The sequence below is a fragment of the Panthera tigris genome, chromosome C1 (genome assembly GCF_018350195.1).
Source record: "Panthera tigris isolate Pti1 chromosome C1, P.tigris_Pti1_mat1.1, whole genome shotgun sequence".
Classification (NCBI taxonomy): Eukaryota; Metazoa; Chordata; class Mammalia; order Carnivora; family Felidae; genus Panthera; species Panthera tigris.
In genome coordinates, this window is record NC_056667.1 from 110,079,935 (window position 1) to 110,094,089 (window position 14,155).

At 40.3% G+C, this 14,155-nt stretch overlaps 1 protein-coding gene and 1 long non-coding RNA gene across 7 annotated transcripts in view; one reads left to right on the top strand and one right to left on the bottom strand.

Moving 5' to 3' along the window:
• Positions 1-469: 469 nt before the first annotated feature.
• LOC102960872 lies at positions 470-8,066 on the bottom strand. The gene is made up of 3 exons (XR_006220598.1): positions 7,949-8,066; positions 778-914; positions 470-625 (listed from the first exon to the last, which is right to left on the bottom strand). It is a non-coding gene; the product is annotated as an uncharacterized LOC102960872 (long non-coding RNA).
• A 107-nt stretch (positions 8,067-8,173) lies between these two features.
• Positions 8,174-14,155, top strand: part of WDR33 (WD repeat domain 33) — a 107,979-nt gene continuing 101,997 nt past the window's right edge. For all 6 annotated transcript variants that reach the window (XM_042994169.1, XM_042994168.1, XM_007093103.3 and 3 more), the window contains exon 1: positions 8,174-8,329. The gene's annotated coding sequence lies outside the window, so the exon portion shown is untranslated. The remainder of the gene's footprint in view (positions 8,330-14,155) is intronic.

Here is a 14,155-nt window from a genome sequence, read left to right on the forward strand (position 1 = left end):
AGACAACACAAAGGAGAGTCTTCAGGCTGGCTCCCAGAGGAGAAGTCTCCCAGAGAGCCTGATAGAGACAGGTGGGAAAGGGTGAAGTCTAAACATGTAGGAGCAAGGATTGTTTGTTTTTTCCACTTAAAGGTCATGCTGCTTCTTGCCTCGCACGTCTAATTAGCCTGTGAAATCTCCACTCCTGGGCATGATTTTTAGTATTGTAATGGTGGACAAAGTCGGTGAAAGGTCAGCGTTGGCATCTATCTTAGCGCAGACTGGTTTGTTACTGTTCTGCCACCGAGCTTCCATTTTAGGTGACTGTCCCCTCCTGAGCTCTATTACTCGGGTTGGTTGGCTCAGCTCTTCTGCAGACCTAGCAGCAGAACACTGGATTCTGTGGTTAGGGGTGAGGGGGCCTGATTCCAGTTCCTGCCTTGCCTCATCAGGGCCCCTGAGAAGGCTTCAGCAGTTTCAGTGCCTCCTTTTATGGTGCCAGCCTGCTGTTGTCCCTCCCAGTCACCAACTTCCCGTGGACTGCAAACTCACAGCTGGGTGAACCGCAGCTCTGCATCTGGTATCACAGCTTTCGACATCTCTGCATTTCAGGATCGGATGAAGAGGCTGCCAGTTGTATATGCCTCTTTAAAGTGGAAAAACAAAACCGTTTGCTGTATGTCCTGTTCTTGGTGGATAAAAATGGGCTGGTTTAAATCATAATCATAGCTTGCTTGCCTATGTAAGATTGCACAGAGGTAGCTCTGGGATTCTAACTAGGATCTGGTCAGAACTCACCTTTTCAGAAACTTGGCTTCTGCCAGTTTCTAATTTTCAACGAGCAGGGGTGGTTTTCAAAATGTTTAACAACTTAGGGGCCATTGACCGTAGTGCTGTCAGACATTAAGCCTCTAATGCCAGATCAGGGTAAGGTCCTGGAGAGATGGGGAATGGTCAGAGGTTACTTATGAAAGTATTTTGATATTTTAGTAATTGGTATAGCCCTGGGGTACTACTCAGCTGAATCTCCTCTTTCTGTCTCTCTCATATACATACACACACAGGTCTTGTAACTCCCAGATTTATTTGCATTCAAAATAGAGAAAGGATCTGGGAATGCAAGCTGGTGCAGCCACTCTGGAAAACAGTATGGAGGTTCCTCAAAAAACTAAAAATAGAGGGGTGCCTGGGTGGCTCAGTCGGTTAAGCGTCCGACTTCGGCTCAGGTCATGATCTCACAATCCGTGAGTTCCAGCCCCGCGTCGGGCTCTGTACTGACAGCTCGGAGCCTGGAGCCTGTTTCAGATTCTGTGTCTCCCTCTCTCTCTGCCCCTCCTCTACTCATGCTCTGTCTCTCTGTGTCTCAAAAATAAATAAAAACATTAAAAAAAAAATAAAAATAGACTACCCTATGACCCAGCAATTGCACTACTAGGCATTTATCCACGGGATACGGGTGTGGTGTTTCGAAGGGACACATGCACCCCCATGTTTATAGCAGCACTATCAACAGTAGCCAAAGTATGGAAAGAGCCCAAATGTCCATCGATGGATGAATGGATGTGTATGTGTACATATATATATATATATGTGTATATATATATATATATATATACACATATATATGTGTGTATATATATGTATATATATACAATGGAGTATTACTCTGCAATCAAAAAGAATGAAATCTTGCCATTTGCAACTACGTGGATGGAACTGGAGGGTATTATGCGAAGTGAAATCAAAGAAAGACAAAAATCATATGACTTCACTCATATGAGGACTTTGATGAACATAAGGGAAGGGAAACAAAAATAATATAAAAACAGGGAGGAAGACAAAACAGAAGACACTCATAAATATGGAGAACAAACTGAGGGTTACAGGAGGGTTTGTGGGAGGAGGGATGGGATAAATGGGGAAGGGGCACTAAGGAATCTACTCCTGAAATCATTGTTGCACTATATGCTAACTAATTTGGATGTAAATTAAAAATAAAATTCAAGAAAAAATAGAGAAGGATGAAGGGCAGCCTGCCTGTGAGCCCAGGTGTTTGTGGCTAGGCACTGTTAAGTGTTTTCTATATCTTACTGAAACTTCACACAACACTTGGGGAATTTTTAAAACACTCTAACGCACTTAATGCTTTTATGCTCTCTAATGCTCTTACAATCTTTACATCGGGTCTTTCAACACGTTTTATTATGTGCCCACCATATCAGGCTGGGATTAAAGAAGGAGAGCAAGATAGGAAGGTTCCAGCTCTGCTGGAGCCTTCATGCTAGTGGGGAGAGACAGACAAGAAAAAAAAACCCAACTATGTAGATTAGCCTGGGAACAAGTGCTACATTAGATATAGTGCTTGGGGGTGGCCTTTTTGAGAAGATGCTATTTGATCTGCCAAAGATAGAAAAATCGGTGGGAGGGGGGCGGCAGGGAGAGTTCCAGATCAGGAGAGAGAATGCTAAGAGCGAAGGCATGAATGGGGGTAGGGGTACCGATGCAGAGAAAACAAGCTGAAATGGTTGGCGCTTTGTAAGTCAGGGAGAAACTCAGGAGTTGAGTTTGAGCCCCCACACTGGGGTGGTGGTGGTGGTGGTGATTACTTAAATAAATAAATAAACTTTAAAAATATAAGAATACATAATATATAAATATATATATATATAATATATATGTAAATATATATAACACGTATATAACATATTATATATATATATATATATATATATATAAAGTTACCTAAGTGCTATCAATAGAGCACTCATTACATGATTGTTCAGAGGTGCCTGGCTGGCTCATTTGGAAGAACATGTGACTCTTGGTCTTGGGATTGTGAGTTTGAGCCCCACATTGGGTATAGATATTACTTAAATAAATATTGTTCAACCATATGACAAAACCATGAAGCTGTTAAAAGTTGAAGGACATATCTGTGTGTGAACTGAGAAATTAAAAGAGTCAAGATATATTGTCACAACAGAAGCAAGGTAAGTTTGTATAGTATCCTATTTATGTAGAAAAAAAAATCTTGTGTACACTATTTTCACATATGTGTCTTTGGAAAGGTACTCTCTTTGGTAAGCATGGCGTGAGGTGAGGGAGTGTGTGAGGGTGGAGAGTGATCCTCTTTTCACTGTTTTCCCTTTTTGTACCTTTAAGTTTGTGCCATTTGCATGTATTAATCCCCCCAAATCAACGAGGCAATTCTTCAACCTTTTATTTAAAAAAAATTTCAAATACACACAAAAACAGAATAGCGTATAATGAACTCTCGCCTATCACCGAGCCAACTTGTGTCATCTCTCTCTTTCCTCCCTTTCCCCCTTAAGGATATTCAGCTATTAAAAAAGAAAAAAAAAAAAAAAGAACATTCCTTAGATCGTTGCAAACCCTTAATTTCCCAAATTCTGAAAAACTGAAAATTCAGGTTGATTTTGAGAAATTTTTGCCAATTTTATTGTTTATTATTTACATTGTTTAGTGTTTATTCCTTTTATGGAGGAGTGCCTTTTTGGATGTCCTTACTTAACCATACCTGCTGATGTCCTTGACTGGAATATTTTAAACTTTTTTTTTAAGTTTCTTTATTTTGAGAGAGAGAGTGAGTGTGTGTGCATGCGTGCACATGAGTGTGAACAGGGAAGGGGCAGAGAGAGAGAGAGAGAGAGGTCAGCACAGAGCCAGATGTGGGGCTCAATCCCACTAACCACGAGATCATGACCTGAGCTGAAATCAAGTATCAGACATTTAACTGACTGAGCCACCCAGACACCCCTATTACATCATTTTATATATCATTTAACACACAAATAATTCAGAATGTAACTAATATGAAAAGATTTTTAAGATTTAATTAAATATCATTGTTACATGTAAAAAATTGAATAGTTCTTTAATGCCATCTAGTATCTACCCACCCAATCCATGTCCAAATATATCCAGTTTTTCAAAAATTTTTTTACTTTTTCTTTTTTTTTTTTTTAAACTCCATTTGTTCAGTTCAGGATACAAATAAGGGCCACACACTGCATTTAGCTAGCATGTCTTTTGTTAAAAAGAAAAATCACAGGTCCAAAACGGAGTCACTTATTCATGATAGGCCACGTCGCCAAACTGAGGTTTAACACTTAATGTAATTGCTGTTTCAACTTCCTCCAGAAATGCAATCTTACCTGGTCAGTCAGGGATTTTCTGGCCAGCACCAGTGAGGTAATCTGTCGTATGGGCCAAGGTTAAGCCAACCCAAAATGTGCTTCTTTGGCATACTGATTATTTTATTTTATTATTTTTACATTTATTTATTTATTTTGAGAGAGAGGGAGAGGGAGAAAGTGCTTTCAAGAGAGAGCAGGGGAGGGACAGAGAGAGAATCCCAAGCAGGCCCCAAGCTGGCAGTGTAGGAGCCCAACGTGGGGCTCAAACTCACAAATTTTGAGTTCATAACCTGAGCTGAGATTAAGAGTTGGAAGCCTACTGACTGAGACACCCAGGTGCTCCATGGCATACTGATTATTTTAAGTAAAAGTTACTTAAGAAACAGCCAATGCTGAAAAAGATGTCTGATGCCCCTTTGTCTCCAGAAAACAGGATAGAAATTTCCCTTGTGAATGGCATCCTTTCTACACCAGGAGGTAATAATATATACTTATTACCAGAGATAGGGAATTTAGACCTGAGAAGGGTATATAAATAATGATGTTACTTTTTACTAATTTACTGCCCCAACACAAATTCGGTTTAAAATTCCTTATTAATACCGTGTGATTTCATTCTTATGTGGAATTTAAAAAACAGATGAACATATGGGAAGGGGGAAAGAAAGGAGAGGGAAACAAACCACAAAAGAATATTTAAAATTTTTTTTTAATTTATTTTTGAGAGAGAGAAAGTGGAGGAAGGGCAGAGGGAGAGGGAGACACAGAATCCAAAGCAGGCTCCAGGCTCTGAGCTGTCAGCACAGAGCCCAACCTGGGGCTTGAACTCACAAACCTTGAGATCATGACCTGAGCCAAAGTCTGCACTTAACCAGCTGAGCCACCCAGGCACCTCCACAAAAGAATCTTAACGACAGAGAACAAACTGAGGGTGAATGGAGGGAGGGGGATGGGGGATGGGCTAAATGGGTGATGGGTACTAAGAAGGGCACTTGTAATGAGCACTTGGTGTTGTATGTATGTAAGTGATGAATCACTGAATTCTATGCCTGAAACCAGTATTACACTGTAAGTTAACTAGCTAAAATTTAAATAAAAATAAAATTCCTTACTAATTGAAGCTCATGAACATGAATTTTCTTTGTCCTGTCAATTCCTCAAAGATTTATTGTCTCTGTGTAAAAACTACAAAAACTGCCTGCCCTACTAATTTGTTTGGTCTGAATTTTGTTATTGGGCCTTCTTGCACATGTAATTAAATCGGCTTTTTCCTCCTCTTAATCTGTTTCGTGTCAATTTTATTCTTAGACTAGCTAGAAGAATCTTGAAGGGTATGGAAAATTTTTCCTTCCCAACACTGTGACAGGGGCCCTCTCCATCCCCTAAAGGAAGTTGAGATATTTCACCTGATAAGATTTCTCACTCCACCAAGGGAAGGTGATCTTACCTGAAACAATCCTTTCTTTTCTTTTGCTAACTATCCTACCCCATTTCTGTCTATAAAACCCTTCCTTTTGTATAGCTCCTTGAAGTTCTTTTGTATTTGCTGGATGGGATGCTGCAGGATTCATAAGCAGCTTAACAAAGCCAATTAGATCTTCAATTTTGCTCAGCTGAATTTTTTTCTTAAGTCTCTAATTGATAAATCAATCTGTAACAGTTCCATGCCTCTATTTTTTTTTTAAGTAAGTTTTATGACCCATGTGGGGCTTGAATTCACTATCCCAAGACCAAGACTCCTGTTTTATGGACTGAGCCAGCCATGCACCTTGATGCCTCTATTCTTTAATAACTTTTCTTGGAGATAGATCACTTGTATAGAATTCTATAGAATATGACTGTTTGCATACTTGTGGTGTTATCTCCTAGTCAATTTAAAAAACATGGGGCACCTGGCTGGCTCAGTTGATTGAGCATCATTGAGCTTTCAGCTCAGGTCATAATCTCATGGTTTGTGAGTTCAAGCCCTGCATTGGGCTTTGCACTGATGGTGTGGAGCCTGCTTGGGATTCTCTCTGTCTCTCTGCCGTGACTCTGCTTGCACTCTCTCTCTCAAAATAAATAAATAAATAAACTTAAAAACAAATAACAACAAATTTCCTGGGGCGCCTAGCTGGCTCAGTTGGTAGAATGTGCGACTCTTGATCTCAGGGTTGTAAGTTTGGGCCACATGTTGGATGTAGAAATTGCTTAAAAATAAAATATTAAAACAAAACCATTTTCCTGGCATGACTCACAAGATTAGAGGTATGAATAGCTTTTACTTATGATTAGATTGATCCTCTAATGCAGCACATCTTAAGACTCTTCAAGGATCAGGATACTTTAATATGCTTGAATGCCTTCCCTACCACTTGGAGCTGTAATATCTAGGAACGGACCACTTGCTTGTCATTTTTCTTTTCTACCTTTAGAATTCTACTTAAGGGTGGATGCCTTAAGGTCACTCTCCTGACTCCATTATCCAACTTCAGCTTCTGAGAATCCTGCATTCCATCCTGACTGGACTGTCCTTCAGTATTCCTGCTATCCTATCCTACACTAACGACATGGAACTGGAATTGTCTGTCTCTTGTACTGCAAGGAACTCTTTGAGATCTGGTTCATTCTGTGCTTGGAAGTTAGAGGAAATGCAGGGCAGTACTGTTTATGGCTTAAACACCATGGAGTCACTTAAATTAAATCAGTCACTGTGCTGTCAGCACAGAGCCTGATATGAGGCTCAAACTCACAAACTGCGAGATCATGACCTGAGCCGAAGCTGGATGCTTAACTGACTGAGCCACCCAGGTGCCCCATATTTATTTATTTTTATTTATTTACTTTGAAGGAGGGAGGGAGGGCGAGAGAGAAAGAGAGAGAAAGAGAGAGAGAGAGAGAGAGAGAGAATCCCGAGCCAGAGATCCACATTGTCAGCATGGAGCCTGATGTGGAGCTTGAACTAATGAACCATGAAATCATGACCTGAGCCAAAATCAAGAGTTGGATGCTTAACTGAGCCACCCAGATACCCCTTTATTTTTTTAAGTAATGTCTCTGTCCAGTATGGGGCTCTAACTCACGACCCTGAGATTGAATTGTATGCTTTAACAACTGAGCCAGCCAGTTGCCCAATATTTAAAAAAATTTTTATTCACGTTGTCGTATTATTTCCCAAAAGTTAGAAGACCATTTGTTTGGAATTTGTATTGTGAACCTCATATAAATGGAATCATCCCTGTCCTCTTTTGCCCCTGATTTAACGGCATCTGTGACATTCATCCAAGTTGTGTTTATCAGTACTTATTTCATGTAGTTCACTGTATGACCACACTACGGTTCATTTACATGCAGCAGCACTGTTGGACATTGGATGGATCGATTATTCTGATCAAAGCTGCTATGCACACTTCTGTACAAGCCTCTATTAGATGTATGCCCTCATTCCAATTGCTGGGTCGCACGCCGAGTGAGTATAAACTTAGCTCCAACAGACACTGTTAAATGTTTTTCAAAGTGGTCGTACCACATGGTTCAGCTTTTATAACTTGGTCTGACTCAGGAAGGGAGTCACACTAAGAGGCCCGACTTGCATTGGGGTGATATAAACTCCAGCTGCACGCTTGACTAAGCTAAGTGCTTTCATTTAAATGCTCAAAATACTAGCAGGCAGGAGCTCCAATTTCACGGATAAATAGACTTAGCATGGCCAAGTGCCTTGCCCACAGTTTCACTCTAGGCCACACGCTGGAACTGCCACTCCGCCCCCGAACAAATTTCTTATTCAAACCCTGAAAAACCGGGTGTTCTTGAGGGCATTAAGTTTAGCTCACAGCGCGAAGAAAGTCAGCACCGCTTAACACCTTCGCCGCGCCTCCGTTGGCAGCGCGGACTTCCGCTCAGCGGGAACAAAGGAAGCCCTCAGGCAAGCCGCAAGGGGATTCGGCCGGGTCCCACCCCTCACCTACGCACCTGCGCAGATGGAGGCCGACCGAGCTAGGCGCCCCAGGCGCGAGTGACGTAGTAACGTCCGACGGTGCGTGGTGACGCCAGGGCGTGCGCTCGGTGGCTCGTAGGGGAAGATGGCGGCTGCTCCTTTGGAGGAGAGGGATTGAGAGGGGAGGAGGGAAGAGGCTAGATGCGAGAGACCTTCCCGGCGGTGGAGACGAACTCTTCGCTCGCCATTCATTAGGAGCTTTGCTCAGCGCCGGAGGGTGAGTGCGGCGGCGGCACGGGACTGCTCGCTTGCTGCAGACGATGGCACTTTCCGCCATTTTCAAGCTCGGCCGTTGCGTGCTTTGGGGGCCTAGAGGGGCGCCTGGGGACAGGTTGGGAGAACTGGGAGCATCGTCGTCGGGAGGGCCCTTTGAGGCTGGGTCGACTTTTAGGGGAGGGAGCTGGAGGCTTGAGGTAGACCAGAAAAGGAGGGCATGGTGGAAGTAAAGCCCCTGATTGGCGACGAGAAGACGTAGGTAGGGTAGGCCACGGATAAGACGTGAAGTTTGGAGAAGGGAAGCGCGTTAAACGTAGATTTGGGGCGGGAGTGGAAGGGGCTGAGCCGAGAGTTGAATGGAGTGCGGCTTTTGGTTCAAGGGTCGCGGGAAGTTAATGGGAAACCTGTGAAACAGCAGCAGGTTTAGCCTCGATATTATCGTGTCTTGAAATTGGTGTTTGTAATAGGTATAAGTCCACAGCTTGACGGGCAAAAACCCTTCTCCTTTGGAATAGTTACATTCCTGTTTTGCTTGCTTTCGATCATGTTAGTTGCAAGTGTGCCTACAGTAACTCCCTCTTTATCTCCGGTTTTAAGTTGCTCCCTGACAACTACGTATTTAGGATTTTAGCTTTTTTTTTTTTTAAAGAAATACTAATACTCTTTTGTAACCCTTGTGGTTAGTGACCCTTCCGTCGTAAGAGGAAGGTGGGTCGACAGGGAATTCCGTAATTGGATCTGTTCAAATCAGATCAGAAAAGTACTTGTTACTTGTAGAAAACTTGTCAAGAATGTTTTTAAGTAATTTCTGCACAGATGACATTATCTTAACTGTTTAGGAACTTTGGAAGACATTAGAGTATGAACAAAAAAAGCCGGTGTTAAAAGAAATACCTTTTGGGAGCGCTGAGTTGACTTTTAAGTACACTCTGGAGATAGAGTGTATGCAGTATTTTTGCCTGTGAACGTGATGCAATGGTAGATCTATTTAAAACAAAACTTTTAGAGACTGTTAGTTAAAAGGAAACATGTTAATTGTTCTCATGGTGGCTTTTTCTTTTCCTAATCTTAATTGGATTTGACACCCATCTTTAATCGCCATAAGATACTTTTGCAGTTTTTAATTGGTCTCCTTGCTTGGAAGATAAAATAACTGGAACGACTTTTTTTTTTTTTTTTGGCAGAGGCTTGCAGTTACTCTTTAGCCTGTTTCATTGAACTTTACGGAAAAATTTTCTCTTTTTGTACTCGTGGTAAGAATATTGATAGAAAGTTGACCTTACATCACAATGATGTAGTTACAAATAAATTCTTATCTATGATGTTGATGGCTTAACTTACATACTTTGGTGAAAAGTACTAAAAGGTCAGATTTTGCCATCACAGATTTATCTTGATCTAAGGCTTTAATTATATTTTTGCTAACCACTTAATGTATTTTTTCAGTTCTCTTTGCTAAGTAATAAGTCCATATTTCACATTGCTTTGGGAGAAACATGTTATTTATTGCCAAATTCCAAACTGTTTCATATTTCAGAGTAGGAAAGTAAGGTTATAGCAAAGCTTTAAAACTACAACAAATCTGTTGCTTGTGTGTCAGTTAAGCATCTGATTCTTGATCTCAGGGTCGTGAGTTCAAACCCAGTGTTGGGCTTTTTATTAAAAAATAAAAATTAAAAAAAAAACCCAAACTACAACAGATATATTGACAGAAATATTAGTGAAAGTCTCACTTATGAATATATATGTAATCCTTTTGAGGTTGCTTAGCAAAAAATTAGGGGTCTTAGTACTGTTTTTAGATAAAGTGGTATTATTTGTAGTCTGCAGATTAGAAATCTTTATTATCAAAGAATATTTAATTAAATACCATAAGCTTACAACTTGCTTAAATACTGCAGATTTGTTCTTTTAAGATTCCAGAACATTCCAAGATTTTGTGTTGAAATTTTTGCTTGTAAGAGAGGTTATATCTGTTTTTCTTTTCTTTTCTTCTTTCTTTCTTTTCTTTTCTTTTTTTTTTTTTTTTTTTTTTTTTTTTTTGTCGAATGGTGAAAGTTTCTCTGTTGCTGTGTAATGTGTTGTGACAAGTAGGTCTCCTGACCATAGTTTTAATGCTTCAAGATATTTTATCTTTTGTCTTTGACAGTGACATAGTTTAAAAACTTTCCTCCTTGAACACACACTGTGGCTGGTAACATTTGTGTCCCCATTGCGAAAGATTTACATTAGTGCCAGACATGGAAGCTCTTAAGTATGTTGGAAAATATTCCCCAAATTACACTTCTCCATTTCTTGTCCTTGATTGTTTTATGTAGTATTTTCTCGTGAAAATTGACTGACTTCATAATGTTTGTATTGTACCGTATATTCATAATTTGAATGCTTATAAATTCTCAGAGCTGGGTAGTATTGGAAAGGGCTTGACTTCCGGCATCAGACAGACCTAGGTTTGAATGCCAGGCTCACCACTAACTAGCTTTTTTTAAAATATTGGGTCAGATAATGAAACTCTGAACATCAGTTTCCTTACACATGAAAGTGTTAAATAAATAAAAACACCCTACAAATTAGCCAACTAAATTCAAGTAACAGAAAGAAAAATGCCAAAATTTATTGAATGCTTACTACATTATCATTTTCTTTCACCTTTGAGATAACTATTATAATAATTATTTTTTTTGAGGTATAATTGACATGTAACATGATATTAGTTTCAGGTGTACAACATAATGATTTAGTATTTATATCTATTGCAAAATGACCACCTCAATAAGTCTAGTTAACGTCTGTCACCATAGAAGGTTACACATTTTTTTTTCTTGTGATAACTTTTAGGATCTACGTATATGCAGTATACTATTATTAAATATAGTCGCCATGTTGTACATTACATCCCCATGACTTATTTTATAACTGGAAGTTTGTACCTTTTCCCCTTCACCTATTTTGCCTCCCTTCCACTTTCCAGTTCTTAAAGATTAACTCAGATATCTTTATTAAAGACTTGGCAGTCTCATTCTCTTGTAAACTATTCCTTTCCCTGTGTTATTAAAGCATTTGGTACATATCTCTGTTTAATGTATTTTGATTGTGTATCTTCTCCACTACTTTGTGAGCTCTTTGAAGGCAGATCCTTCATTGCCTTACATTTTTGTATTCATAAAACCATGGCATTCTAAAAATTGTTTTATAGAAGTGAGTGAATTTTCCACAAAAACTATTCTCATGATTCTACTGGGATTCATTTCACACAGATCTGGTTTATTTCTACTGCTTGGCTTTAACTTTTTGCCTGTCTTCCTCCTCTAGACTATTCGTAACCTATCCATTCCTCAAAATCCAGCTAAATCTCATCCCATTAATAAGGTCTTCAGAAACTTGTCATGTATTTATTTATTAAAAACATTTTAAATGTTTATTTGTTTTTGAGAGAGACAGAGACAGAGCATGAGTGGGGGAGGGGCACAGAGCTAGAGAGACACAGAATCCAAAGCAGGCTGCAGGCTCTGAGCTGTCAGCACAGAGCCTGACGTGGGGCTCGAACCCATGAACCGTGAAATCATGACCTGAGCTGAAGTGTGACACTTAACCCCACTCAGCTACCCAGGCTCTCCTTTTTATTTATTTATAATTCCTCTCTCCAGTTAGCCTAGGGTCTGTGTGACTGCCTTCTGTTACTTTGTGTCCTTTAGTACCTGGCACTATGCCTTACCCATTTTGAGTAGGTCCTTGGGTGGGATGATAAATGCAAAATTGTGCTTGAGGCTGAGTTTGTTATAGGCTCCTGCTCTATTCACTGTCCCACTTAGGAAGATACTTTTAAGAGCCATTTCTCCTTTTTTGGATGTGGGATATTCTGGTAACTTTCTTATCTTTTTATGTTATGAGAAATTGCAAACATCCAGAAAAGTTGAAAGAATGAATACCTATTACCTTCCATTTAGATTTACCTGTTACTAACACTTAACCATTTTGCTTTAGCTATCTAAGTCCCCTCTCAACAACCAATTGAAATTAAATTGCATATGCCATGCTATTTGTCCCCTAAACACCTCAGGATGCCTCTTTTTTTTTTTTTTTTTTTAAAGTTTATTTATTTTGAGAGAGAGAGCATGCATGTGCATGGGGAGGGGGGGGATTGCAGAGCAGAGAGGAGAAGCAGAGGGAGAGGGAGAGAGAGAATCCCAAGCAGGCTCAGCACTGTCAGTGCAGAACCTGACATGGGACTTGAACGCATGAACCATGAGATCATTACCTGAGCTGAGATCAAGAGTTGGATGCTTCACTAACTGAGCCATCCAGATGCCCCAGGATGCATCTTTGAAAAATAGTGTCATTCTTCTACACTTTAAACATTTTTATTTCAAGCCTGACTCCATCTAAGGCAGTACTAAAAACACGATACCATTATTGTGCCTGAGGCAATTAGCATTAAGTCTTTGACATTGATTATTTTTTTAATTTTTATTTTTTATAGATTTTTAAAAATTTTTAAATTTATTTATTTATTTGGAGGGAGAGAGAGAGAGAGGGAGGGAAAGAGAGAATGAGCAGGGGAGGGTCAGAGAGAGAGAGAGGAAGAGAGAGAATCCTAAGCAGGCTCTGCACTGACAGTACAGAGCCAGATGCGGGGCTAGAACTCAGGAACTGTGAGATCATGACGTGAGCTAAAGTTGGATGTTTAACCGACTGAGTCACCCAGGCACCCCTTTAAAGATTTTATTTATTTTTTTTAATTAAAAAAAATTTTTTTTAACGTTTATTTATTTTTGAGACAGAGAGAGACAGAGCATGAACGAGGGAGGGTCAGAGAGAGAAGGAGACACAGAATCTGAAGCAGGCTCCAGGCTCTGAGCTGTCAGCACAGAGCCCGATGCGGGGCTTGAACTCACGGACTGTGAGATCATGACCTGAGCCGAAGTCGGCCGCTTAACCGACTGAGTCACCCAGGCGCCCCATTTAAAGATTTCATTTTTAAGTAATCTCTACCCCCCCGTGTGGGGCCTGAGCTTACAACCCCGAGATCAAGAGTCACATGCTCCACTGACTGAGCCAGCCAGGCACCCCTTTATTGTTTTTTTCTCTCTCTCTCTCTTTTTTTTTTTTTTTTGATGTTTTTATTTTTGAGACAGAACAAGCGAGAGAGCGAGTGAGAGAACAAGAGCAGGGGAGCGGCAGAGAGAGAGGGAGATAGAGGCTCTGAAGCAGGCTCCAGGCTCTGTCAGCACAGAGCCTGATGTGGGGCTGGAACTCACCAACTGTGAGATCATGACTTGAGATGAAATTGGATGCTTAACCGATTGAGCCACCCAGAGCCCCTCTTGTTTTTTGTTTTTGTTTTTAATGTTTGTTTACTTTTGAGAGAGAGAGGGAGGGAGAGATTTAGCAGGGGAGGAGGGGCAGAGAGAGAGGGGGACAGATGATCTGAAGCAGGCTCTGTGCTGATAGAGAGCCTGCTGTGGGGCTCGAACTCACGAACTGAGATCATGACCTGAGCTGAAGTTGGATGCTTAACCGACTGAGCCACCCAGCACCCAATCGATTTAATTTTGTAATATATCAAATATGTACATGGTTTACAATTTAAGACTATACTGAAAGAATTACTTCAGTCTTGGTTCTGTCTCTAGGCTCTCCACTACAATTCTCACTCACCCAATGTATGTATGTGTGTATTCTTATTTTTCTTTTCTGTAAAAACTTGTGACCTTTTTTAAATTGTGATGAAAAAATTTACCATCTTAGCCATTTTTAAGCATACAGTTTAGTAGCATTAAGTATATTCACATTGTTGTGCCACAGATCTGAGAACTTTCTTCATCTT